The 26723-nt window shown below is 44.1% G+C and overlaps 2 long non-coding RNA genes across 3 annotated transcripts; one reads left to right on the forward strand and one right to left on the reverse strand.

The window, feature by feature from the left end:
• LOC111756433 (uncharacterized) lies at positions 1 to 20976 on the reverse strand. Of its 2 annotated transcripts, none has more exons than XR_010048870.1 (5): positions 16435 to 20976; positions 15935 to 16012; positions 14001 to 15501; positions 10281 to 10474; positions 1 to 2215 (listed from the first exon to the last, which is right to left on the reverse strand). It is a non-coding gene; the product is annotated as an uncharacterized LOC111756433 (long non-coding RNA). The 2 variants fall into 2 exon arrangements; XR_010048869.1 differs by lacking the exon at positions 1 to 2215 and adding an exon at positions 7377 to 8557.
• On the forward strand, positions 9901 to 26482 carry LOC134477000 (uncharacterized). Its single transcript, XR_010048868.1, has 5 exons — positions 9901 to 10360; positions 10623 to 10697; positions 21437 to 21646; positions 22784 to 22936; positions 23734 to 26482. It is a non-coding gene; the product is annotated as an uncharacterized LOC134477000 (long non-coding RNA).
• The last annotated feature ends 241 nt before the right edge of the window (positions 26483 to 26723 follow it).

The raw sequence follows: 26723 nt of genomic DNA on the forward strand, positions 1-26723 counted from the left end.
TCAATAACGCATCACCTTTAATGATAGACAAGAGATCTGTAATTACAGTTTAGACACTAAGATAAACTGGAATCGACACTCAAAGCAATAAATTGACTTCCGCTAGTGATATAAAATAGCTCAACCGTAATAGACTGGATAACTGAGATTAGATTTACAAAGCTTCACAGTTATAATAGTAAAGATGGGGTGCAGAAAGGGAGGATGAAGGAGGAAAAACGTGAAAAATTAGGCAATGGAAGATGAAAACGAAGAGATAAAAGTGAGATAAAGGATTCTATTAAGGAATAAAAGGGACTTAGAATTAGATAAAGGTCACAGAAAAAGAGCAAATAAGAAAAAGAAGAAAAACAGGCATAAAAATGAAAGAGAGCTGGAAATGTAACTGAGTGGCGGAGCATTTGCCTAGCATACGTGAGGTCCTGGCTTCAATTCCTAACTGCCCCCAAAATAAATAATAAATGCAAAAAAGGATAAAAATTTGAACGCCATGAAACCAATGAAGAAGAAAGAGGAAAAATGATAGAAACAAAGGAATGAGTCAATACTTTTCTCTGAGCTGGGGATTTAGCTCAGCAGCATAAATGCCTGCCTTGCAAGCATGTGGTTGTGAGTTTGATCCCCGCTACAAAAAAAAGATGAAAAACATACTTTTCTCTGTATTTTTGAATGAGTGGTTTGTTTTCAGGATCTGCAGTTTTGGAGTCCAGCAAGCTGTGATTTTCTCTGCCTAGAGTTACGGCCTGTGATCTGTGGGGTGACACACCCTGTCCAAAGGCCCCTCTGTCCATTCGCCACAGCCTCTGGCAACTGTCACAGCAGAAGCATGTCTGTCTTCAGGTCGGTAGATGGGAAAAGCAATCAGACTCCTGACCTGTGAATGGTGCCCGACCTACACTCTCTGGCAGTATCACAGGTGAGGTGCTGGTTTTTTCCACCTCTGCCTGCCATGTAGAAAGAGTCAATCTTGGAGTAAAACTCCGCATGCTTTTGTAGCTTACAATAGCCGTGCGCGAAAATTTCTTGGGGCTGCTGTTATTGGGCTGCTCTGCTGTTTCTCCAGGAGCTCCCAACCTCGGGGCCTTACCCTGCATCTACAGAGACCAGTTCCCCTCCCTAGGAGCCAGAGTGAGCTTCCAGACTGGTTTTTTTCTTTTCTTTGCCTGTGCTTCAATTCTCCAGCTTCTCTGTAGTTCCTAATTTTCCTGTGAGTTCCCTTCCAACTTTCAGTTGCCTACTTTTTTTCTCTACATCAAGTTGTTATTTTCCAGATGTCCAAATTTCAGGTCCTGGAAAAGCTGTATTTTGCTGTTGATCACTACTCTGCCATTTTGGCCTCCCCTTATTTTGGTACACAGAAATTAAATACAAAAATATTTATAACATGCACATTTATGGTTATATAATATGTAAAAAATATAATTCAGAACATAGATAACGTGAGTAGATATTTAGCAGTAAAGGGGTAGAGTTTTGTTTTGTTTTGTACTGTTTTGGAGATAGGGTCTCACTGTATAGTCCAGGCTGGACTTGAATTCTTGATCTTCCTGTCTCAGTCCTCCACTTGGTATGAGTTTTTATATGGAGTCCAAAGTGTTATTGATTACAAATTTAATGTTATAGCCAGGCATGGTGGCACATGCCTATAATTCTAGCACTCAGGAGGCTGAGGCAGGAGAACTGTTATGAGTTTGAGGCCACCCTGGGCTAAATAGTGAGTTCAATGCCATTCTCAACTACATAGTGATTCCCTGGTTCAAAAAACCAAAAATAAAATAAAATAAAATTTAATATTGTAACCTCAAGACATTTTCTGTTTCTATTGGAAACCAAAAGAAAAACTATATAGAATGTACCAAAAAGAAATAAGAAGGGAATCGAGGTATTTTACTATAAATAAAGAACAAAACCCAAAGTAAGGCAGTAAGAGGAAAGGATGAACTAAAAAAGCTACAAGACATATAGAAAGCAGTGAACTGGCAATGCCAAGCCTTTTTCTAATCAGTAATTAATTAAGTACAAATGAATTAAACTTCAAAATCAAAAGACATACATTGGCTGAGGAGACCACAGCAGAAGGGTCTTGTCAGGGGCAGTGGCAGAGCCAGCTGCACCTCAGGCTGGGTCCCAAGCACGGAGAGAACCAGCAAAGGCCACAGCAGTGGGTCCCATCTTTAGGGGAGGAGGAAAGGAAGATCCAGTCGAAGCACAATTCCTAAAATAAGAGATACAGTACATTATTTAGAGATGTTACCATCACCTACAAAACAGAGAAGATGGAACAAACCATGGGCTCCACATGAGCTCCTAAAGCTCTCTATTGCTCGCCTGTGGCTAAAAGTATGATGACCCTGCTGATCACCTCTCCGGGACCAGGAAGACCAGCACAAGAGCAGGATTCCAGACAAATAAAGACTGCAACCCAAGGAGGGTAGGCCTGCAGCACCTCCGAAGAAACTGTCACCAAGACGAGAGCAGACACAAGGGAAACACAGCAGTGGTCAAAATCCAGCTCTCTAGCAAGAAATAAAGGCAAGGTTAGCTGACGGAAAGGACTACAAAAAACTGCTGAAATTGTAAGTTTGTCCCGAGTCAGCATAAGCCTGCTCAGCAGAGCTCACTGAAGCATCCAGGCCCTGAGATGTTTACACTGAAAACATTCGCACACCAAGGGCGGTACAGAGGCGGGTGTGTGATGTTGTCCAGAACAACAGTAACTAACATGGTTGCTGATCATAGTAAGCAAACTTTGTCTTTCTCCACCAGCCTGATGTTATGGAAATAAATGTTAACCCAGGTGACCATCACCCATAGACACAGCTGGACAACCAATCTGCAAACTTGAAGTTCACTTCACCTGCCTTCAGGAGGACTGAGACAGGAGGATCAAGAATTCAAGTCCAGCCTGGACTATGCAGTGAGACCCTATCTCCAAAATATTGGGTCTTTGGCTTGGTATAAAAACAGGTGACTATAGAAACCAGGTGTGGTGATGCACACCTGTAATCCCAGCATAGGGAGGCTGAGGCAGGAGGATTGTTGCCAAATTTGAGACCAACCTGGACTATTAAGTGAGCTCAAGGTCAGCCTGAACAGCCTGAACTGCATAGTGAGATGCTGTGTCAAAACAAACAAACAAACAAACAAACAAACAGGTGGCTGTAGTGGGTGTGGTGGCTCACACCTGTAACATCAGCACTCAGGAGGCTGAGGCAGGAGGACTGCTGTGAAGTGGATTCAAGGCCAGGCTGAAGTACGTAGTGAGACCCTGTCTCAAAAACCAAACCAAACCAAACCAAATGAAACACAGCAAAATAAAGCAAAACAAAAAACCAGGTGAACATAACTAAGCTCTTCTTGGGTCTGGGGTGACTGCATGTACCACTGGGAGGCACTTGGGTCCTCCTAAAAAAAAGGTTGTGCACATGTTCCTGAAAATAGTCACACTGTGACCATCATCCCTTCCAAACCCAGATTCCTGCTGTGTTTGGACATAGGATTAGTTCTGCTCCCAACTGGTTTCAACGTCTTCCTGCTACCTGGAAAAGCATTCTATTCAGTTTGCTTGCCTGGTAACAGGGCTCCTCACAGCTGGCTCTTTGTACTACTGGTGCAGAGCTTGACTGCATTTTACATTTTGGGACTGCGGGACAGGGTGGATAAAACTGGAAGGTGTCGTGGCAGGTAGCACATGCTTCTGAAGTGCTCACTGTACGTCCCACAACTCTTCCCAAGTCAAGGGGACACTGTAGGTAGGCAGGGACCACAGTGTCCCGACAAGTATTTGCTAATGGACACTGGGACTGGACAAACTCAGGTGTCTACCGAAGCTGCCTCCCTGCCCACACGCTACCTCAGCTTCTCCTCGGAATGCTGACCACGTAACACTGCAAAGCAGGTAATGACGTGGCCGGTGTGCAGTGTGATCTGTAAACCCCGCCCTGTGTGCTGGGTATAGAGGAGTCTTGCAGCCCTGCTGGCTTCCGCTGGACACTGGGAACACCTGGCCAGTCAGGTCCAACCAGGGTGCAGACTCCTGAGTGGTGCTGTCACTGGACACAACCCCTGCGGCTGCTGCTCCGCAGAGCTGGTGTTGAGTCCACACCCCATGTGGAGAGCTGTGGACACCTCTGTGCTGCTTCTGGACCCTTCCTCATTCATAAGCATGGTTCACCTGGCTTTCTATTACGACCTTAATAAGCCTTTTCTCAATCAAAAGAACCAGAGAGCTTAAAATAAAGAGTATAAAACATGATCCATGAAAATTGTAACCAAAGAAAATGGCAATTGATAATATCAGGCAAAGGCAGATTTTAAGCCAAACAATGTACAAGAAACAGGGCAGTCTATTAAGTCAGATGAGAGTCTGGTCATAGGAAAATGTAGCTTCCAATAGGCCAAAGATAAATCATTAAAAAAAAAATATTTTGAGTAGATGAAAATGTAACATGCCAAAATTCATGGGAAGCAGCATGAAGGGTACAAAGAGAGAAGTTTACAGTTGTAAGTGCTACTTTTTAAAAAAGAAGAGAGCCCTAGCAACAGAAGGAGGAAGAGGAAGAAAAAGAAGGAGGAGGAGGAAAAAGGCATCTCGCATCAGCAAAACCAAATTTACATCTAATGGAAAGAGAAAAAGAACTAAACCCAAAATCATAGGAAGAAAGAAATAATAAAGTTTCTACTGTAGCACAGATAATGAATACCGTCACTAGGAAAACAATAGAAAAAAGTCAACAAAACTGAGTTTTCCCCCAAGATCAAAAGATTGACTATCACTTAGCTAGATAAACTAAGGAAAAAGAAAAAGGGGACTCCTATAACTAAAATCAGAAAAGGGAGAATTTCACAATTGATACCATAGAAATAAAAATGATCTAAACAACTGGTATAAACAATTATCACCAACAAATAGGATAAATAATATTGAAGGGGGGTAAGGATATAGTTCAGCAGCACAGCGTCTGCCTGGCCAGCACGAGGTCCTGAATTCAAATCCTGGTGAGAGAGAGAGAGAGAGAGAGAGAGAGAGAGAGAGAGAGAGAGAGAGAGAGAGACAGACAGACAGAGAGAGAGAGACAGAGAGAGAGAGAGAGAGAAATAGGTACATTCCTGGAGCCATACAGCTCTTCACATGCTACAGTTCATGAGATGCCGAATTTTGTGACTTTTATATCCTTCTGTGCTGAACTTTAAAAAAAATTCCTACAACATTTTGAGCTTTGTCCTACCTCACGGTTAAGTAACTCTGAAATCATTTCATCTTTTCAAGATTTCCTTTTAAACTTTGTCAGTTGAGGCCAAAGCAGTTGGTAGCCAGTGCTAATTTGGTCCCTATAAATGGCAATGTTCTTCTAAGAACTTACTACGATTTACACCTGGCTGTACCCCAAAGCCTTATTGCTCATAGCGGGGCTTTGAGGAAGTGATGGGTCATGATACTCAGTGAGTTTACAGCTCACTGTGATTTGGGAAGCGAAGCCTGGTTGGCGGAGGAGGGCCACTGGGGGCATGATTTAAAGAATTTATCTCCTTCCCTGCCTCTCTTGATCCCTTTCTTGCCCTGCCTGCCATGCCATGGCTGCTTCTCTTCTGCCATACTGCCCTGTCTTGCAGCCAGACCACAATAGGCTGAAACTTCTCAAAACCATGAGCATAACAAAGTTTTCCTCCTTAAGAGCTGTGGGCTGGGTATGGTGTCCCAGTAACCCGAGAGCAACTGAGACTCCACGTCTCATAGTGTAGCATCCTGTTCTCTGGGAGTGGGAACACGAATTATCCCTGACCAAGTGTGACCTCCGTGGGTTACTCCACTTGGTCCCTCCTGGTGCTACTTTCTCTGGCCTCAGTGGACTTCCTCACCAGGATATCTGAGCAGCACACATCAGGAGCCCTGAGGCGACCCCTCCGCAGTCTGTGAAGCTGCCTTTGGGGCAGGTCTTTCCTCTCTGGGGTTGAAAGTTCTAGCCACCTTCACCTTAATTCTGTCATTTCCAGCCCAGGGGCCCAGCACCCTTGGGCACAAACTGAGGCTGGGGCAGGGCTCATCTCCTGTGCTCGCCCACTCTCAGGGAGCTCGTCCTAAACTTCCTGTTGTCCAGCGTGTAGAAACCCGTGTTGCATATGTGTTGTTCGGTTTTTGGTTAATGTGGGAGGGCAAATCCAGTTCCTGCTGCTCTGTGATGGCCGGAAGCAGAAACCACTTAATGCTTTTGATCCTCCTCAGTGTGACCTTACTCAGAGGCTGGCAGGTCTATAATTAGAGCGTGAACTGGGGCAATTACCCATCACACATCGGTGACTTTGTTTTGTTTTGTTTTTGGTGTGCAGGACTGAACCCAGGACTGTACATGGTGAGCATGCGCTCTCCCATTGCATTACCAGCCAGCACAAACCCAAATCTTTTTTAAAATAATATTACATTGCTGGTGTGGTGGTACACGCCTACAATCCCAGCACTCAGGAGACTGAGGCAGGAGGTTTGCCATGAGTTTGAGGGCAGCGTGAGCTACACAGTGAGTTCATGGGCAGCCTCAACTACCTACATATTGATCCTGTCTCAAAAATACAAACAAAAAAAGAAGGATGAAGAGAAAGAAAGGAAGCCAGGGATGATTTGTGTTCCCACCAATCAGATTAACAGAATGCCACAACTGAGGAGAAGGAGAAAGATGAAACAAGTGAGGGAGAGGAGGAGGAAAAAGAGGAGGAGGAGAGGAGGAATCCTCACGGCACTAAATCTGCTGGCAGACTGATCTTGGGACTTCTGGGTCTCCCAACTGTGAGAATTAATTTCTGTTGTTTATAAGATACTCAGGTACTTGTGCCTCCATGCTGAGGATTGAACCCAGGGCCTTTGCAGTGAGCAACATATCCAGACCTTTTACAAATATTCTTATTTTGAGACAGAGTCTTGAGAAGTTGCCCAGGCAGGGTTTGAACTTGTGGTACGCCTGCCTTGGCCTAACAGAGTGCTGGGATTACAAACGTGGCCTACAGCACCTATGATTTTTTTTTATTTTTTAAATAGCAGCCTGAACAGGCCCAGGAAAACAAAACCAAAAACCCTGTGTGTCTGTGTGTGTGTGTGTGTGTGTGTGTGTGTGTGCGCGCGCGTGCGCGCGGCGTTACTGGGGATCGAAGCCAGGCCTCCACACATACTAGGCAAACACACTGAGCTAAGCTACTTGTGTGTTTCTTTGGTAGTAGGCAGCAGATTTAGGGCCTGCACAGGGGGTTACACCCCCAACTCTTTTTATTTTGAGATAGGGCCTCACTACATTACTGAATTAGCCTCAGCCTTCCAAGTAGCTGGAATTGCTGGTTTGCACCTCCAAATTTGTCCCCCATAATACAGATAGCCTTTACAAAGCCGAGGCCTGTTATATTGTTTATTTTCAAACTTAATCGTGATCGGACTATTAAGTTTCGCGACAGTTTAGGAAAGAGAAACACCTCATTATTTTGGACTCACACTCATCCTGTCACTTGGAAGGCGATGCAATGTTCTAAATATGAACCGGCCTTGTTCTACGAACCAGCACCTTAAATTGCCAGGGACTCAAAGGCTCGGCTCCAGACCGCACAAGTCGGAAACACCTGCTGCTGCGTTTTTCCCCCTGTAAAGAGCAGCTCTGTCTTGCGCTGCCCCTCTGGTTTCAGGATCAGGGTACTCAGGAACCGGGCCAGTCGCTGCTGGGTCGCACGCTCAGCGGTGCCGTGTGCCCGCTCCCGCGTGGGGTGGGTGGGAACCGCTCGGCCGAGAACCCCACGCCTGTGTGAGCTCAACGAATACATTTTCCCCGGGAGGAAACCGCCCTCGTTTACCTCCGGAAGCTTCTGATCCACCGTCTGGTCGTCAACTGTGTCTTTCCACCAGATGGCAACAACCGGGAAGGTGCGGGGTGGCGGGGCGGGGCGTGGGGATGGGTCCGAGCTGGGGCGGGGGCACGCGTGCCACCGGGCCCTGCGCGAGGCCGGCGCGTGTCTTGCGTTCATCGGTGCCCACGCGAGGGGCAGAAAGGGTTGCACTGGGCGCTACTTTCTGGCTTTTGTTTTCGGAAGCACATGTTACAGAACAGCTGAGGAGAGGGGGCAGCTCATTGAGATTCATGTAGAATTAATCAGATTCAGTTCCCAAAAGGTATTTTATGTTCCGAACAGACGCTGGCAATTCGGAGTATTTTAGGGCAAACGAAGAGGGAAAAAGCCTGAGGAGCTGCTGGTGGAACACGTGGGCCTTCACTTCCCCTCCACCTGTACATCCACTCTGACTTTAGGTATGTAATGCAGATTCGGCCTGTGCCGTCTTGCACAAATAATTTTCAGTGTGCTGTGGGTCATCTTTACTGCATAGATAGATCTCTTACATGATAGGTTTTATGTACAAAGACTTTCTTCCATAAAATAGCCATCATTCTCTCTTGCTCTGGGTTCTATTTTCTAGGAACTATAAATTCCTCTGGGAGTGGCACAGGCCCGTAATCCTAGCACTTAGGGAGGCTGAGGCAGGAGGATCGCAAATTGAAGACCAGCCTGGGCAATTTAGCCGTGCAAGACTCTGTCTCAAAAGAAAAAATAGGGACGTAGATTAGTGGGAAAGTCCTGGATCCAATCCTCTGAACCAGAAAAAAAATTATCTGATAAAGGCCAAGATATTCCTATTGAAAACTAAACAGTATCAAATTTTATCACATTTCTTTTTTTGAAAAAATCATTTTTTAAATTGTTTTTTGTGCCAGAGTCTTTCGAGGCAACCCAAATCATAGCCATCCTCCTGCCTCAGCCTACCAAGCGCTGGGATTACAGGTGTGCACCCACATGCTCAGTTTAATGACTTTCTCTTTGAAGAATAGCAATAGGGCCACAATTAAAATTTTAAAAAGAAGTTCTAATTTGTCAGATAAAGTCTTGAATTTTAAATAGAGTTCTGAGTAAATTAAAGTATCTAAACAAGTTTGTTTATGAGAGCACATTGCTATAAAAGTCCTGAGAAAACTGTCAGAGCATCTCCTTATGCTTTGATGAGACTGATTACTTCACACAGGTAAAGATATACATAAAACAAAAAGATGAGAACAGTGACAAGAGGTAAAACAGACTTTGTTCTCTCCTTTAGAGAACAAATATGTTACATTTCCTCGCCTCTTCCTCTGTCTGAATAATTTTGTCTTCATTGTAAAATGATCAATATAAAAATACCGAAAGTTATGGAAAAGTAAAAGAGTTCCGATGTGAAGATGACTATTAATATTTCAGTGCAATCTCTTCCATGCTCTTTGATATAAAACTGGTTTTTTTCTCCACCTTTTATAGAACCTGTTCATTTTCATGATTGTTTCATGGTTTTTCATTAGCTGGTTTCTCACACTGCATGATAACATATGCATTCTCCTATGTGATTAGAAACACTTCACAAAATAGTTTTAGAGCTGGGAATGGTGGCGCCCACCTGTAATCCTAGCACTTGGGAGGCTGAGGCCAGAGGATTGCCATGAGTTCAGGGCCAGTCTGAATTGCATAGTGAAACCCTGTCCTAAACAAACAAGCAAACAAACAAGCAGAAAAGGTAATTTCTATACAATGTGTTGGTAGGCTGAGCCATGTTACACATATAAATACATTATTTTAATGTGTTTCTAGACATTCATTTAGTTCCTCCTTTTGCTGTTACAAACAGCACTGTGATGAACTTTTTAGACAAAATACCTTTCTTATTTAAACTTAGAATGGAACCCCAGGTATGAAATTATTAGCTCAAAAAGTACAAAGTATTTGTTTTAAATCTGCTTTGTGTCATTTTCAACTTCCTTTTTAGCAGGGCACAATCTACTTCTAAGACTCCCTGCTACGTGCAGGAAAGCAAGCCTTCTCTGGAAGCAGAAGCTGCAGTTGGGTCCCGGCTCTCATTAGTGTGTTAATTTGCATAGCTTTGATTACTAGCGCGATGGAACCTTTCCCACTATTTGTTAAACAACTAAGTTTCCTCCTTCGTGAATTTCCCCTTTGTCCTTTGTCTGTTCATCTCTCTGGGGTTTTTGTCATCCCTATTTACATAGAAGAAGGCACCAGCTTTGCCCAGAGAAAGGCCTTCTGTGTGCAGCTCGGTGGAGCGCGTCCCCTGCTGAGTTATGACAGACTCAGAATTCAGAGAGAATAGGCTAGGAAGGGGAAACCAGAAAAACAAGAAGGATAAAGGCCATATGTTTCTCTGCTGTGGGTGAAACAGAAGGTCATATTATTGCAGTAAAGTGGCTCTGTACCATAACCTAACTCGAACTTACTTCTTAACGCCGGTACTGTAGATGTTGGCCATTCTTCCAGTACTCCATGCATGTTGTGTAATACCAGGACGCTTCTTCCGGTAAGTCACCATGTGGAAGCCTGGATAGTTCCGCAGAAGGTTGCCATGCCAGGCTCAGCTTTTGAAATGATTTAATTAGATGTAGGCTGTCAGCCCTTATTACCTAGCTGCTTCCTGAAAGGTGAGCACATCTGTATGTAATCTTTCTCCTGGATACAATGACAGCGCGTACAGGGAGACACATAAACGCAGACTCCCTGGCTTTGGAGTGGGGTGGGTCGGCTGAAGGGTTCCCAGCTCACACCTACCTCCCCCTGCTCAGGCCAAGTGCAGGACCAGCAGATAGGACCCAAAGGCTGGGAAGGACTCTGCAACTACCTTTGTCCCTTTTCACCAGGTAAGTAATTTTCCCGTTTATCCATCAAAAAACAATACAAAAAGAGAAAAACAATTCTTCCTACCTAAGAGATAGTTTAAAGCTTATGTAATAGTGTTGGGGTCTACAGCTCAGTAGCAGACAGAGTACATGCTTAACATGGGTGAGGCCTTAGGTTCAATGTATAGCATCTTAAAAAAATTATAGCAGAAAGAAAAGACTTAAATAGTACTGCATACAGTAGATGATAATGATGATGATGATTATTGGATTTTTTTTTTTGAGGCAAGGTCTTGCTGTGTAGTTTGCAAGTACTTACTGTGTAGCCCAGCCTGGCCTGGAACTCAAAGCAATCCTCCTGCCTCAGCCTCTTGAGTGCTGGGCTTACAGACATGTGTTACTACAACCAGCTATTATTGGAGCTTTGAGACAAGGTCTTGCTATGTAGTTTGCGCTGGGTTTGAGCTCACTGTGTAATCTGGGCAGGCTTTGAACACCTGATGATCCTCCTGCTTCAGCCTCCAAAGTGCTTGGATTACAGTTGTGCACCACCACTCCCAGTTTACAGTAGATATCATTTAAAATAGAAGTCAAGAACTGAAACATGGCTTCCCTTGCCATGAGACCATAGAGAAAAATCAGTGACTACTAGGGTTGAATGGGACCTTAGAATTATCCCAGCCAGTAACCCTGTCTTTTGACCAAGGAGGACGCTAGGCCACGAGAGCTTATGCCCTGGATGACTTGCCCCCAGTTGGAACTGCCAGGTAATGACAGAGCTGTGAAGGTCATATGCAGGCCACAACCTCTCCAGGCTATGGGACAGCTCAGCAGCACAGAACCTGCCTGGTTTGTCTGGGGTTCTGGGTTTAATCCATTGCACTGCAAAAACTGTTTTCTTCCTGCTGCCTTCTTTCTCATATACAGTAGATAAAAAAGTTATCCAGCACTGTTAAATAAAAAATTCCATATTTCATTATCACCTTAATAGACGCTGTTTTCAGCAACTCTCACTCCTTTATCCCCTGGTCATAGTCAAACAACTACTACTTTAGGCTACAAAATATGTACAGAAAGTTTTGTGGTAACACAAGGTGAATTTATGGAAGCTTTAAAAACTACATGTCTGCAAGTTTGAGAAATAAGAGTCAAAGAGCAGACTGGCATGTAGCCAGAGGCTCTTTGGGGAGCCATTCTTGTGAAGCAGGAGTATCAGTCTCCATCAGCAGAGCACACTGCAAACACAGGACGAAGGTCGCTGAAATGAAGTGGAACCAGTTTGACAGAGTGTGCAATCTTGTTTCAACAGATTGATTAATATGAGAAAAAATAAAATTGTTAGCCATAAGGGAGACAAGGCTCTGGAATCTGGGTGATTTAAGAGAACCACATCGCCTGGGCAAATCTGCCCTTCTTTTCAGTTAACTATTTAAGTGCAGTGCGTGGGGCTCTGCAGAAATAGCTGGGCTACAAACCCCGGCTTCACCAGCAGCACATCAGAAGGTCTTGCTCAGAGGAGCTGGGGAAAGCAGGCAGTGAGCTGGCTTATTCATGTGCAGCTATGGGAAACTGTTGGTGGATACTTTCACACGGTCAAGAGTTCAAAAATATGGGCCTGGGGATTTAGCTCAGCGGATAAGCACCTGCCTCACAAGCAGGCAGTCGTGAGTTTGATCCCCGGTACTGATAAAAAGATTTTAAAAAAATGAAAAAAAAAAAGAGTTCAAAAATACAATTTTTATTATTTGTGATCCTGGGGATTGAATTCAGGGCCTTGACACTGAACCACATCGCCAGACCCTTTTTTATTTTGAGATAGGGTCTCACTAAGTAGGAAAATTGCCCAGGCTGGCTTGAACTTGGGATCTTCTTGCCTCAGCCTCCTAGAGTATTGGAGTTACAGGTATGATTCCTGACTCAAAAATGTAATTATTGAAAGGATTTTGCCTTAAATGGGATGCTGCAGTGGTGGGAGGCTGGGAGGTGGAACCAAGGGGCTCTATCTTGAGGTCACCTTCGTGCCCCTAGGCAATTTACCTGTGGCGTGAAATGAATTTCAATGGGCTACTTGTGCATCAGTAATGGCCCTTAGGCACCACCCCAAACCTAAGCTATATGTGTGCACCCGGTAGAGAGAAAAGCCAGACCTCAGTGGTGGTGGTGGGGGTTCTCTCTCCACATTCTTAAAATAAAGTCCACTTTTCATATTTCTATCTTTTTAGCCTTGCCAAAAATTCTATCAATTATAAATTGTGTTAGTGACAGAGCTGGAGACATGCAATCCCATCCTAGCATTCAGGAGGCTGAGGTAGGAGGATTGCCTCAAGTTCGAGGCCAGATTGGGCTACCTGGTGAGACTTGGTCTCAAAAGCTGAAAGTGAATGGGTGAATGAATGAGGTCTCAGTGGAGCTACATGCCCTGGCGGGAGGTGACACACAAGTGTGAAAATCAAGGGTGATGGTTTTTCTTTTTCTTCCCAGTTTCTCTATTACACAACTTCTGTTTTCTTGCATGTTATTTTCCCTGAACTTAAACAGGATTTAATATATACTTAGATATGCAAACAAATTTCTCTTTTCCTGCACAGGCACATTGAATAATATTTTTAAAAAGTGTTAAACTGAAAAATGGAGTGAAAGTTCTATGTAGCAAAAATTCTCTGGTGTTTTCTTAGAGAAGTGATATTATTTGTCTGTTTTAGTCTTTTCATTGAAATACATCTTCTGAACTTAGCACACTGGATACTCAGTAGGTGATTGAGTGGAAAGATGGTTCAGTTTGCTTTCTCAGATCTTACAGTGTTTGCAAAGCACAGGAACTTCACTGCAGCTCTAGATTTGAACATGTGAAAATCCTGACCATCCTGGTTTCTGTGATGGCCACCAGGGAATGGACCCTAGGATATCTAATGTTAGTCATTAATTGTGCTCTCCCACGGACCTTCAGACAAAAGCAGAAGACAAAACAAAGAACCATTCAAAGCCTCACTTTTCCCCTGTCTTTCCTGTCTCGAAGATAAAAGTGAAGAAAATGTTGTGATTTTATTTACAAGACAAACAGCCGGGTGTGGCGGTGCACACTTATAGCTCCAGCATTCTGGGTGGCTGAAGCAGGAGGAGCATGAGTTCAAGCCCAGCCGGGTTGATTTAGGGGCTCTGCAAGCCTTGCCTCAAAAAAAGGAAAAAGGCTGCAGATGCAGCTCAGAGCAAAGGCCCTGGACCCCACTCACACTGTGCACCCATGAAAAACGATAACAGTGAAACAAACAGTAGACACAAAGGAAAACTTTTCTCAAAATTGATGAATCTTATAGGATTACTTACCAGAGCCAGCCCTTAGCTCTTGTGGAAACTGTCAGGGTCACGCAGTGGCTGTGTTTCATGTGTCATCCGACGGTGCCAGTAGCCAGGCCGAGCGAGGTGTGTGCCCTGAGTCACAGGGCCAGGGCGCCCGCCTGCCCGCTGAGTCACCCTCCTCGCCTGCTGGGGTGCCTAGTGTTCCAAGGCACTAATGGAGGATTAAATTAAGGTTGCCATGGCAGTCACCTAATGCCGTCAGGATAATATCAACAAATGTCACACAATGCAGCCTGCAAGTTGATTTTTTTCCAATAATTTTAAAATTTCTTCAATAACTAAGCAAATTGATTTAAAGAATGGCAAAGTCCCTTTGTTTTTTTCTGTCCTCTTCTTTTTTGTTTTTTCCCCAGCCCTGGGAAATGAAAGCAGGGCCTCTGCGCTCAGCTAATCCCCAGGCCTTTTTTATTTTTATTTTTATTTTCAGACAGAATCTCGAGCTAAGTCATAAAATTCCCCAGGCTGGGCTCAGTTTAAGACCCTCCTGTCTTAGCCTCCCACATTCCCAGGATTACAGGTGTGTGCCACCACATCTGGCCTTTTTCCCCCCTCCTTAACTAGATGGGTTACTCTATTACAATACGACTTACCTGCTTACATAAAATTGATTCTTTCTAGTGAATAGTGATTGAGCTAGGACGTTGCTTATTATATTGCCAGAAATTGAATAATATCAAAGTTGGAAAAAAATGAAAAGTTTTAACAAGTTTTTTACTTTTAATATTAGAAGTGTAAGTTTGAGGAAACAGATCTGAGTACCTTAAGTTTCAGCCAGCGTCTTGTGGTAAAGATTGACTTTGTGGGTGCAGTGTTTGTGCCACCTACTTCCTGTACTTGCAGCTGATGCTGAGGCCTCTCCCCGTCCTCCCTGTGTCCTGGTGGCTACAGCCATCAGGGAGGGCAGAGGCAGTGTGACAGGCACCTAGCAAACCTCCTGTCATTTAAAAAGTCTCACTTTGGGGAGGTTGGCAGTATTTTTAGAAGGATTACCCTAAAGCCTCAATTAGATGAGTCATCAGAATGAACTTAAAAATCCAGTGACCTTAGGTCATTAAAGTGCCTTTGCCTAACAGGGTGTGGTGGCATACAGCTGCAAATTCCTGCAGAAAGGAAACCAGGCTAGGCAGCGCCTCTGGCTCTCCACCTGGTTCTGTGACGGAAGGGTAGGATCAGGACGCTGTAACTGCTAAGTCTCTGGACCTGGAGAACTTGAGTTGCCCATTCCTTTGATTTCCCTACTGGGGGAACTGGGAAGCCGTGCGCCACTGATTCAAGAAAGAATAGTCAACCACGATTACTTTGGTAGATGTGAACAAACTTTTCAACAGAACTCTTGGAATTGAATGAGGAGACCTCTAATGCTGTCTTTATGGGGAGACTTCTGAGGCTCTCAGTATCCTACTGAATCACGATTGCCACTGGGCAGAGAAACATTCCTCAGGAGCAGCCTCCCTGCTGACCAATGATCCTAGAAAGAGATAACAGCCATTTGAGCCTCAAATTGCAAATGGACTTTCCGTTTAAAAATGGGGTGTGGGGGACACCTCAACTGTGCCTACATGTCACCGTCAAAAGGCCTGCTTTTCACTAAGCATTCAGGCCATTTCAAAAAAACTAATCTACAAATGCTGTTTACAATTAAATTCTGACAAGGGTACTACACCATTTCCCTCCAAACAAAACTATGGGTGCTTTCAGGGGATACTCCCCCTACTTAAAATCAATCAATGAGGGGAATTAGGTATTAACATTAGGAATGCACTAATCAGAGCTTTGGCTGATGGGGAGCTACTCTGTCTGCCCTGAGTCACAGGGGTCCTTAAATCTCTCACAATTTCAGTGTACACTCTCTGGAGCTCTGAACTGATCCAAACTGTGATAGTTCCCAGATCTCTACTCACCTCTTTCCAATTAGGCCCTTTCGTGGAAAGTGTCGGTTTCTTCCTCTGTCAGTCTCCATACATCCTTTGTTGAATTTTCTGGAAGCATATCAGGCCTATATCATTTTTCTCCCCAAAAGGTGAGAATGATGCTAGAGTTAATTCTACTGGAAGACTGACTTACAGGATTAGCCCCTACCCAGGGACACCTCCACCCTGCCAACCTCAGTAACCCATGAATCCTGTCCTCCAGGAAACGCCTGAGAACCCCTACGCGTAGCCCAACACTGATGTTGGCCTTTTTCATTCAGCATCTCTGGTTAAAATTCATAAATCATAATAGTTCTTTCTCCAGGAACAAGCAAGCCTCCCTCCCTCAAATTCTGAGGACTCAGCTGGCTTAAAACTTACAATGGACAACTTTATACTTAAGAACTTTGTCTTAACTCTGCATCAACCTTGCACTACTCCTATCCTGTCTGTCCACAAACTACCGGAAGAGTGCAGAGACTGGATCATACCTTGCTGTGCAGTGTTCTCCCCAAGAGCTAGTGCTCTTCAGCTGTTGATTTCTGTAGCACTTTTTTCAGTAAACCAGCACACCCCGACCAACAACCTCTCTGCTTTTACCTGGAATGGTAAACAATACACCTAGAAAGTTCTTTCCCAAGTGTGCACTTGTTACGGTTTGCATCAAGATGGTCCCTCACAAAGTCTCATGCACCTGTATGTGGAGCTTTGGGAGGTGACTGGCTCATGAGTGTGAGTTAGGAGGCCAGTAAGGTTATGGCTGAGTGTGATGTTGGAGGGGAAACCTGGTGGGAAGAGATGGGTCACCGTGGGTGTGGCCTGGAAGATACATCTCCCTTCTCCTCCCTTGGTCTGTGTTTCTGCTTCTCACCACCCTGCCATAAGCAAATCACCTCTGCCATGTCCCCTTGCTTTGGAGCCAGCCAGCTGTATACTGAAACCTCTACAAACTGTGAGCCAAATAGACCTTTCCTCCTCTAAATGGTGGGTGTCAGGTATTGCATCTCACCAATGAGGAAACTAAGGCAAAACTGAAAGCCCTACCCTTTAGTCTCACATTCTTTGGATTTTAGCTGACAGCTCCTTCCAATATGGTTCACCTTCTTTGATATGTAGATGACTTGTTTTTATGTCCCCCAGCCCCAGACTTGGCAGGATCTACTTGCTCTACGGTCTGTCCTCTACTGAGCATAATAAAGTGTCAAAAGAAACACTTCTGTCAGACTTACATCAAATTCCTGAGTCATCTCTGAATACCAGAGGTTTGATTTGGACCCTTCCTCACTTCAAAGCATTTGAGATTTTCCTCTTCCTCACAATAAAAGACAGCTCTAAGTGTTTTTATGACTTGGAGGTTACTGCTGGAGCTGTCTACCAAATTTTTCTTTTATGTCCCAGCCCTTTGACAAATTACTAAAAAATTCCTCTCCTTGAGCCAGGGGTTTAGCTCAGTGGCACAAGTGCCTGCCTGGCAAGCGCGAGGTCAAAAGTTTGATCCTCAGTACCATAAAACAAAACACAAACAAACAAACAAACATTCCCTCCTGATGCTATTCCACAGAAAACAATTCTTTGAGGATAAAACAACCAAATGACCTCAGCCTCCACTTTGGGACACCCCAATTACAAGCTCCCTTTCTATTTATTCGCGAATGGGAAGGAACTGATTCAGGTGTCCTACTGTAACCCCATGGAGGACAGAATGGGCCAGCAGGGGACCAGAACCAGCAATCAGCCCCAGTGTTCCAAGGATCACCTCCGTCTTCTTCTGAAGACAGTTACTACCTCCTCTGTTCTCGCTAAAGCTACTGAAAAGATTGCTGTGAGTTCCTTTTCCCACCATCTGCGTCCCTAACTCCACAATGCCCAATACTCTCTGCTAGTTGCCTGATGATGAGATCCCCTTCTCTCCTTATTTTAACTCACGGGCACCTGTTGTATTCTGCTCAACTCTGCTACTCTGCTTCCTTTCTCAGATGATGACTTCCCATGTGACTGTAGAACCTTGACTGGTCTATTTCTCACCTCCTAATGTGGTCTATAAGAAACCCCATTGTCTAACACAGACTAAAATTGTTTTGCAGATTGTGTTAGTCAGATTTTCATTGCTGTGACAAAAATACCTCAGATAAGCAATTTAAAAGAAAGGAAGGTTTATTTTGACTCACAGTTTCAGTAGTTTTAGCCCATAATCATTTGGTCCTGTTGCTCTGGGCTTGTGGTAGCACAGGACATTGTGATGGGAGTGCATGGTGGGGAAGGGCTGTTCATTTCATGGCAGCCAGAAAGCAAAGAGAAGAAGAAGAGGTCAGGTTCTCAGAATTCCCTTCAAAGGCAGGCTTCCAGTGACCTAACTTCTTCCCACTGCATCTGACTGCCTAAAGGTTCCCCTATTCCCAGTAATAACACAAGCCAGGGACCAAGCCTTCGGCAGACATTGAATATCTAAACCATAATATTGTTCAACTCAGCCACTCTGCTTCCTCTTCCAGATGATGATCTTCCTTACAGCTGAACTGCTTTCCCTCATCAATTCTTCACCCCCTTGGCTAGACCTACTAGAACGCTCCTTGTCTGCCAGGCTACAACTGCTTCACACGAGAATCTTGTCTTAGACAATCTGGCAGTCAGGAGCAAGCTGGAGGTGCTGCAGTCTCTCTCCATGACATGATGGGGTCTGGGTCCCCTCCTGATGCCAGCTGTGTACTTCATGCCTTCATGAGAGTCAGCCTTCATGCAGCCTGTGTGTCTTTGGGGGAATTTGGTGTGCTCCGAAAGCAGAGAACATTTTTAACTTCCTTGGAACAATAATTAAAAATGAAAAAAACTATGTCCTTTTCTTTGGATATTCTTCAGCTCCACAGGCTGTAGTTCTCTCTCTCTCTCTCTCTCTGTCTGATATCAGAAGTCCAAATCAAACTCAGGACCTTGTGCTTGCTAGGCAGGTGCCGTGCCACTGAGCTATATCCCCAGCCCTGTAGTTATCTTTAAAATGCTAATAAAGCCCCAAACTACTTCCATGGCTCAAAGGAGACTTCGGAGAAACAAGACCATTCGTTTTATAAAAGAATGTATTTGGGTGGGCCCAAATTGGTATTGGTCCTCTCAACAAGTCTGCAAAAGGAAAGATTATCCTTTGGGGGGAGGAAGAGGGCATTTTTGGCTTTTATTAGACTAACTCACTGGAAGACTGACAAGATAGCCCAACAGGGAGAGCAATATTATTGGAGACACTTACTCACCGCTGTTCATCCAGTGTACTGACTCTCAAAAATATGCACCCAGTGTGACTCTAGGAATTGCCCTGATGCCTCGCAAGGATATTAATACATTTTGGTCAACATTGGGTTGGAGTTCTCCTCTTGCTGCAGGCAAGGTCATAACAGAAAAAATGATAGCAAGCCGAGGAGTTTCCCCAAGAACTTCATAGTGATAGAGGGACTTATTTTGTAGGGCAAATTGTTCAAAGCATTTGTTAAACCTGGCCAACGTGTATTGGTATTTCCACTGTCTGTCATCCCAGTTCTCTAAGCTATTAGAACAAACCCCGGATTCCATGAAAATTCAGCTGGCAAAAATGTGCACACCATTTAGTTCTCATAGGCCCACGCCCTTCCCTTAGTTGCTCTCAATCTTTGTTTCACTTCCGCGGGAAAATGTAAGTCACACTCTTTTGAGATCCTTACTGACCTGATGTGCCAGGAGAGAGGACTTCCCCAGTGTGTGCTCGTGAAGGAAGCCTGCTTTAATTTGGACTGGTAATGCCCTGCAAAGACCTGTGTGCTACAGGTGTGCTGCGGCACTATTGAGAGATGACAGAATCATCAGGCGATGGGACCTGACAGAAGGAAGTTAGGTCCCTGTGGCCTGCCCTTGGGAGGACACTGGACCTGGCCCTTGGCCTTTTTCTTCTCGGTTTCTGCCTCCCATGAGGTGAGCGCCATTGTTCTACCATGTGCTCTTAGCATGATGCTTTGCCTTGTCCAGATCCAAAAGCAATGAAGTCAACCGAACACAGACTGAAACCTCTGAAACTGTGAGCCCAAATAAACCTTTCCTCTTTTTAAATTGATTAATATCAGGCATTTGTTACAGCAATGGAAAGCTGACTAATACAGACAGTACAAGCAGCTCATCAACATCCTATAACATAACACTAGCTTTGCGAAAGGCCCCTTCAGCAGCAGGGAGATAAAGGTCATCCCCATAAAGCTCTGAGGTTGTTGGACAAGATACTAGCTCAAAGACTTTTAGTGGACTGCAGGGACCTCAGTGGGCATCCTTAACTATCCCATGTTAAGTTAAACCAAAGGGCACAGACTTGTAGATTCATATTTCTCTTTATAAAAAAAAAAAGAAGCAGCAGCTCTTGACTTACCTGCTCAAGTGGACTTCTTACTCTGTCTCTGATTCTTGATCAAGTTCATCAGAATCAGACAACCAGGACCAGAAAGAGATGACTACAGAGATGCACAGTACACCCAAGTACCTGGACCAGGCCAATGAAATGACCCCCACTTCTTGTGCTCCCCTTTTTAGACTTCTCTGATCCTAACCACACAAGCCTCAATTCATGGAGGATCAACATTGTCATTCTATTAGCAGCCCTGCCAATTGCTGGCTCTGCCATGCCTTGTTTTAAATTCTTTCTCCAGGGATGGTGATGCAATCCTTATACCAACCACTAATTTCTCCTCACTGTCTTCCTTTTATATACCTCAGATTTTATCTACTGACTTTGTCTATATCCTCCTCACACCAAATGTGCCCTGTTTTTCTTTTCTTTTCTTTTTTTCTTCTGTCTTTTTTTCGGTGCTGGGGATCAAACTCATGACTGCCTGCTTGCAAGGCAGGTGCTTATGCCACTGAGCTAAATCCCCAGCCCCCTCCTGTTTTTATTTTCTTACCCCATCTAAAGAATCACCCTGTAGTCCAGGGCTTTAGCACAGTAGTGTAAGTGCTTCCCTGGCAAGTGCGAGGTAGTGAGTTTGATCCTCAGCACAGACTCAAAAAAATCATGCTGTAATGCTTTTATCCCTAAATGCAACAACCCCATGGCCACAATGTAAAAAAAAAAAAAAATCATAAGACTGAGTAACAGTCAAAGCACTAACATTTGCCTGCTCAACATTATACACCTACTATCTGGGTGTGGTGGTACATGCATGTAATCCCAGCCTTCAGGAGGCTGAAGCAGAAGGATCACCACAAGGTTGAGGCCAGCCTGAGCTAATAATGAGTTCAAGACCAACCTGGACTATACAGTGACACTTTGTCTCAAAAAAGCAAGCAAACAAACAAACAAATAAAACACTACCTATGCCTTAGTCCAGATTCACTGAACCCTTATAAAAGACTTGGTCTAATAAGAAAGATCCATTATGCCAAATCCTCTTGGGTACAACTAGGTGAGATTCTTCTACTCTTTAACGCTGATATTCCTTTAACTTAGCCTGTCTAATTTTACCCTACCCCTTTGTGTTATCCTAATAGGATTCTTTGGTTTCACAATCTCACCAAGCTTCTGTCCAAAAGGAAGGCTGTACCAAGCAGTGCCCTCCTGTGAGCCAGTGGCAGTCGTGAGCTGGGAGGAGAACCAAGAAGCCAACTCATGCCTTCCTGTGAGCCAGCCGGTGCACAGCTGGGAGACAAGAAGCAACCAGCTGATTCAGGGGAACTCAGCCCAAGATGATAGCAACTGAAGTAAAAAACACTTAATGTGTATATTGTTTGTTTGACTTTGCAGGTCTTAAGTATCTACTTAGAGGACAATAATATGCATCTAGAAACTATGGGGGATTTCCTTCTGTTTTGTTTCGGAATCCAATATTGTTCTCACTGTTCTGTTTTATTTTTACTGGTTTGTTTTATTCCCTTTAAAATAAAAAAGTGGCAAAAAAAAGCAAGGCTGTAAACTTCCAGAATATGTCCCTATTAGTATGTCCTCCTCTGCTTCGGTGTTTGTCTGTGGCTACAAGTGAGGGTGAGGGCTGTTAGGCACCTGACTGCCTAACTTCCTGGAAAGTGGGTGGACACTGCTGACTGAGGCTTTGACTTATCTCCTGTCATTCTGCAGTTAATAACCCAAATGTACCCCATTACAATCCTCACCCTTGTCAAGGGAGGGTTTCATGCATAAATTATTGCCCTCAGGACAGTTCCTCAGATTCTGAGAATGATAGCCATATACATCCCCAAGGATGTGTTTTAGCTAGAGGGGTCAGTTCTGGTGGAACAGCTAACTTTGGTGATGTTTCATTTTGTTGAGACTGAGGTCTTGCTATGCACTCCAGGCTGGTCTTAGACTCACTATGTAGCTCAGGCTGGCTTCAAAATTGTGGTGATCTCCCTGCCTCAGCCTCTTGAGTGCTGAGATTACAGGTGTGGCCCAACACACCAGACTCAGGATGGGCTAGATTTGGAAAAGTGTTGGAATCCTGGATGGGAAGTGGCATAGTCTAGAGTGAGCTCATGACTGGAAACCTTTCCTGCACTGTTCAGAGACTCATTCATTCCACCACTCAGGCCCCTGGAGCCCCAGTGGGTCTGGGGTCCCATAACTGTGTGGGCCTGGCTAACTGCAGCACATCTGAACAGGGTGATGGCTGTGCTGTCGCAGCACCTTGTGTACCTGGATAAACACTACTATGATCCCAGTTGAATTGGAAACTCCAGAATCTTAAAGTTTACTAAGTCTCCATGGAAAGCACTTTCAAAAGGTCCTCTCAGCTTGGTCCAGTCCCCAATTCTCAGATACTTCCAGTTGGCTGTCCTTGGCATTAGTTTTGTCCTGTGTTCTGTGTTATGCCCTAAAGTTCCTCACAATCCTTCTCATCCTAGGATGAAACATTTGGGCCCTCTGGATCATTCTAGTCTATTTTAGCAAGAGACTTCTACCTGAATCACATTAATACCTCGAAAGACTCTGGACTCCCTTGAGACAGAAACTGGAACCAACTTAACTCAGAAGAAGATTAGATTCAGCTCTAACAGGTATGTGGGTGCCTCTCATTAGTCCCCAGGTGCAGCAGGTCCTGCCCTGCAGCAGACACCAGCTGCTCTGGTTCTGTGATGGGCATCCCTGCCTTTGAGGGTCACCCCTGCTGTCCGCTAGGGTTGTAGATTGTATCTAGATGTCCCCTCAAAGCCTCATTCAGTTATAGGCTGGGCTTTTTCAGAGTGGCTGGGGTGAGGCATGGGGAGGCACCAGTAGAGTTGGGAGCCCTATATACCCCAGGCCTCCAGGGGGAAGAGGACCAGAGCCACAGAGTCCAGCGGGAGCAGGCATCATGTGGAGGGCATAGCGGGAGACTCTGACCGCAGAGGCAAGCAGAGCTCAGACAGGCGGGGAGAGAGGACTGAACAGTATTCCAATTGGCATCCACTTGTTGATCCTGTCTGTGCCCCAAATCAGAAGCCACAGAGCAAGGCAGCCCACTGGACCAAGTGCTAGGAATGAGCCTCAGGGCATAAGGAAGGGCCCAAGTGCACAGAGTAGAGCAGATCTTGGAAGGGCAGTGGGCAAACTAAGTGGCAGTTTTGGGCATCCACTGCATTCCAGCTGAATGCCAACAGCGCCCCTGCCCACAACCCCGCGCAATGCTTCTGAGGCTAAGCTATTTAGATCATCTGTACAGTGCCACATATCTGTCTGACTTGGAGTTGATCTCAGTTTTGGAGTTATTTGGACTGACACTAGGAAATGACAGGTTATGCTTTATATACCCATAAAGGCGGCAGCGTACATTTTAAAACTCTGACATTATGTTGTTTTGTTTGTTTGGAGACAGGGGCTGACCAAGGAGCCCAAGCTGGTCTCAGCCTTTCCACTGCTGGGACCACAGGCGTGGGTGACCAGCCCAGCTTCTCCAACCCATTTTATTCAGTTCTCAGGATGTACTGGCAACACCTACATGGAGTGCAACAGAAGGCTCATAAGTGGAAGTTAAATGTGGCCTAAGGCCCCTGCCACTGTGGAGCTGGAGGAATCATTCGACAGTTCTAGAAAAGTACAATTAAGGTGCTGGCTCTACGTTGCACGTATATGTAAAAATCCTGCAAAGTCAATGTGTATTTGGGCTTTGTGCTACCAAATTTTACTTGAAAACAGAAGAGAGGTTGTTACCAACCTGCTCCCAGGACATCCCTAGGGGTTTACATGCTGGTGGCCCGCGAGGGGATCGCACCCTCCTTCCTGCCCACTCCCACTGCCGCTGCTTTCTTTAGGTGCGTTTCTTGCATTCCAGTGCTTGTCTGGAGGAACTCAGAAAGAGTGGCTCCCCTCCCTGCATGAATCTGTAAAGGCCTACCTCCCCCTACTTTCTACCAAAATGTCCTTTTGCTAAAAACTGAAAAAAATCTCCAACTTTATCATTTTCTGACCACCTGCCATTTGCTAGGTTTGCTTCTGGCACTATTTTAGCTGCGGCTTCTCAGATTATCTCCCATCTATTCCCCCTTGTGATCTTTTTTTAAGCTAAATCAAGGACACACTAAAAAAAGGAAGCTATCCCTTGATGAGAACATGCTAGAATACGTCCTTTCATCCATTCTGAGAGCAGTAGCACTCATGGATTTTATTTTGTTTTTTTGAGGCAGGGCCTCCCTATGTAGTGCAGGCTGGCTTTGAACTCACTGTATGGCCCAGGCTGGCCTCAAACTCAGTGTTCTTTCTGCCTCAGCTTCTTAAATGTTGGGATTACAGATGTGTGCCATCACACCTGGGTAATATATTTAAATAATGAATTATCATTACTGCTTAGTCCCTATATCTGAGGTAAACATAAAATTAAAGGAAGTATATTTTCAATTTAAAGAATATAAGTAGAACAAATTATTAATTAAAATATGTATGAATTATTAATTGACTAATTTCATAGTTAAAAGTTGAAGGCCAATTACTAACTTTCTTTCATTAGGCAGCTCAGGTTATATAATTTTGGAAAAAACCTCCAGTTGGCAATTTACAAAGCTGATCATCTGAATTTATATTGTAGGAATCAAGCTTCATAAAAAAATAGAAATAATCTTTAAAGAGATGGTGTCCTGTAAACTTGATTACTATTGTAGTCATAATCATAATTTCCTTTGAGATTTATGGAAATCAAGTACACAATAAATATGATCAAATCTTGAAATTATTTGGCAAAATAACTTACATGGTGTCTGTGTAACCCATGGCTACAGGAAGCAGGTGACAGTACAAAGTGGCGAACAGAGACACATGCCTTTAGTGTTTTTCTTAAAATACATTTTTCTTGACCTTAGTTAGTAGACAGATGCACAGAAGTGTAATTTTGTTGCTTAAGACAGAGGGTCAGGGATGTGTGTATGGTGTGATCCCACCACTCAGGAGGCTGAGGCAGGAGAATCAATGTGATTTTGAGACTGGCTTGGGCTACAAGCAAGTTCAACACTAGCTTAACCTTGTCTCAAGACAAGACAAAACAAAACACAAAGACAAAAACTAAATTTTTAAAAAGTTTGCCTGATAGGTGAACTATATCAATGTTTCTTCTACTTTTATAAAACAGATGAAGTTTAAATGTTTTAAAATAACAGTAGCAGAAGTTTCAAATTAAACACCTTATTTCCCCCCTCCCCCCCCCCCGTGATGTTTTTGAGACACCATCTTGCTATGTAGTTTAGGCAGCCTTGAACTAAAGGTGATCTTCCTGCTTCAGCCTCCCCACGCTGAGATTACAGGTGTGCCCCACTATGCCTGGCAAATATCCTTTTTGAAATATATTCTTATGGTTCAAATATCCAGAAGTTTAAATATTCATAGTGAAAAGTCTGTCTGCCTTCTTTACTGAGTTTTCACACCGAGTATGTTCTCTTTTTAACACAGACGTAAATTAACGCCTTGTTCTGCACCATTTTGTATCTGGAAAATCTTTTAAAAAATTTTCCCTTTGGTGGAACTGGGAATTGAATCCAGTGCCTTCCCATTGAGCTACTTCCCCAGTCCTCCTCCATTTTTATTTTTCATTCTGTGACAGGGTCTCCTTAGGTTGATAAATTGCTCAGGCTATTCTTGAATTTTCCAGATCCCTATTTCAGCCTCCCAGAGGGGTAAGATTATAGGTGCACACCACCCTTCTCAGTCTAGGAAATCTTAATTTTTTTTGAGGAAGGGTCTCACTAAGTGTTCCAGACTGGCCTTAAAGTCACTTATGTAGACCAGGTTGGACTCGAACTCATAGTAATCCTCCTGCCTCAGCATCCTAAGTGCTGGGATGACAGACATGCACCACCATGCCTGATCAGAAATCTTAATATTGAATCATAAAAAATCTTTCTTTTTGGTTTAGCAGCTGTATAATGTTCAAATGCATAGACACATCATAATTAGTATCTTGATAGATATTTATATTATTCCCAGTCTTTTGCAAGTCTTTTTTTTTTCCTGTACTATTGATTAAACCCAGGGGCTTCCAAATGAGCTACAAAAGTTCTTCAGGCTCCAATTTGCAGTCATCCTGCCTCAGCTTCTTAGAGTGCTGGGATTAGAGGCCTGTGCCATCAAAACTGGTTATTCTTGACAACCTTGTATATGTTAGTATAACAAAATGCCTGAGATAATTAACATATAAAACATTTATTTTGACTCACAGTTTTTGCGGGGCAGGGGTGGGGTTGTGTTCCAGACCATGACCAGCTCAAGGCCAGCCTGACCTACATAGCAAGTCCAAGTCTCAGAAAAGTCAAGAACACAAACAAAATACTTTATCATTTCTTTTAATTAGAAACACATCTCTGGAATAAATCCCTAGAAGTA

The sequence above is a fragment of the Cavia porcellus genome, unplaced genomic scaffold (genome assembly GCF_034190915.1).
Source record: "Cavia porcellus strain 051 isolate PalLab524CR breed Dunkin Hartley unplaced genomic scaffold, mCavPor4.1 scaffold_7, whole genome shotgun sequence".
Taxonomy (NCBI): Eukaryota; Metazoa; Chordata; class Mammalia; order Rodentia; family Caviidae; genus Cavia; species Cavia porcellus.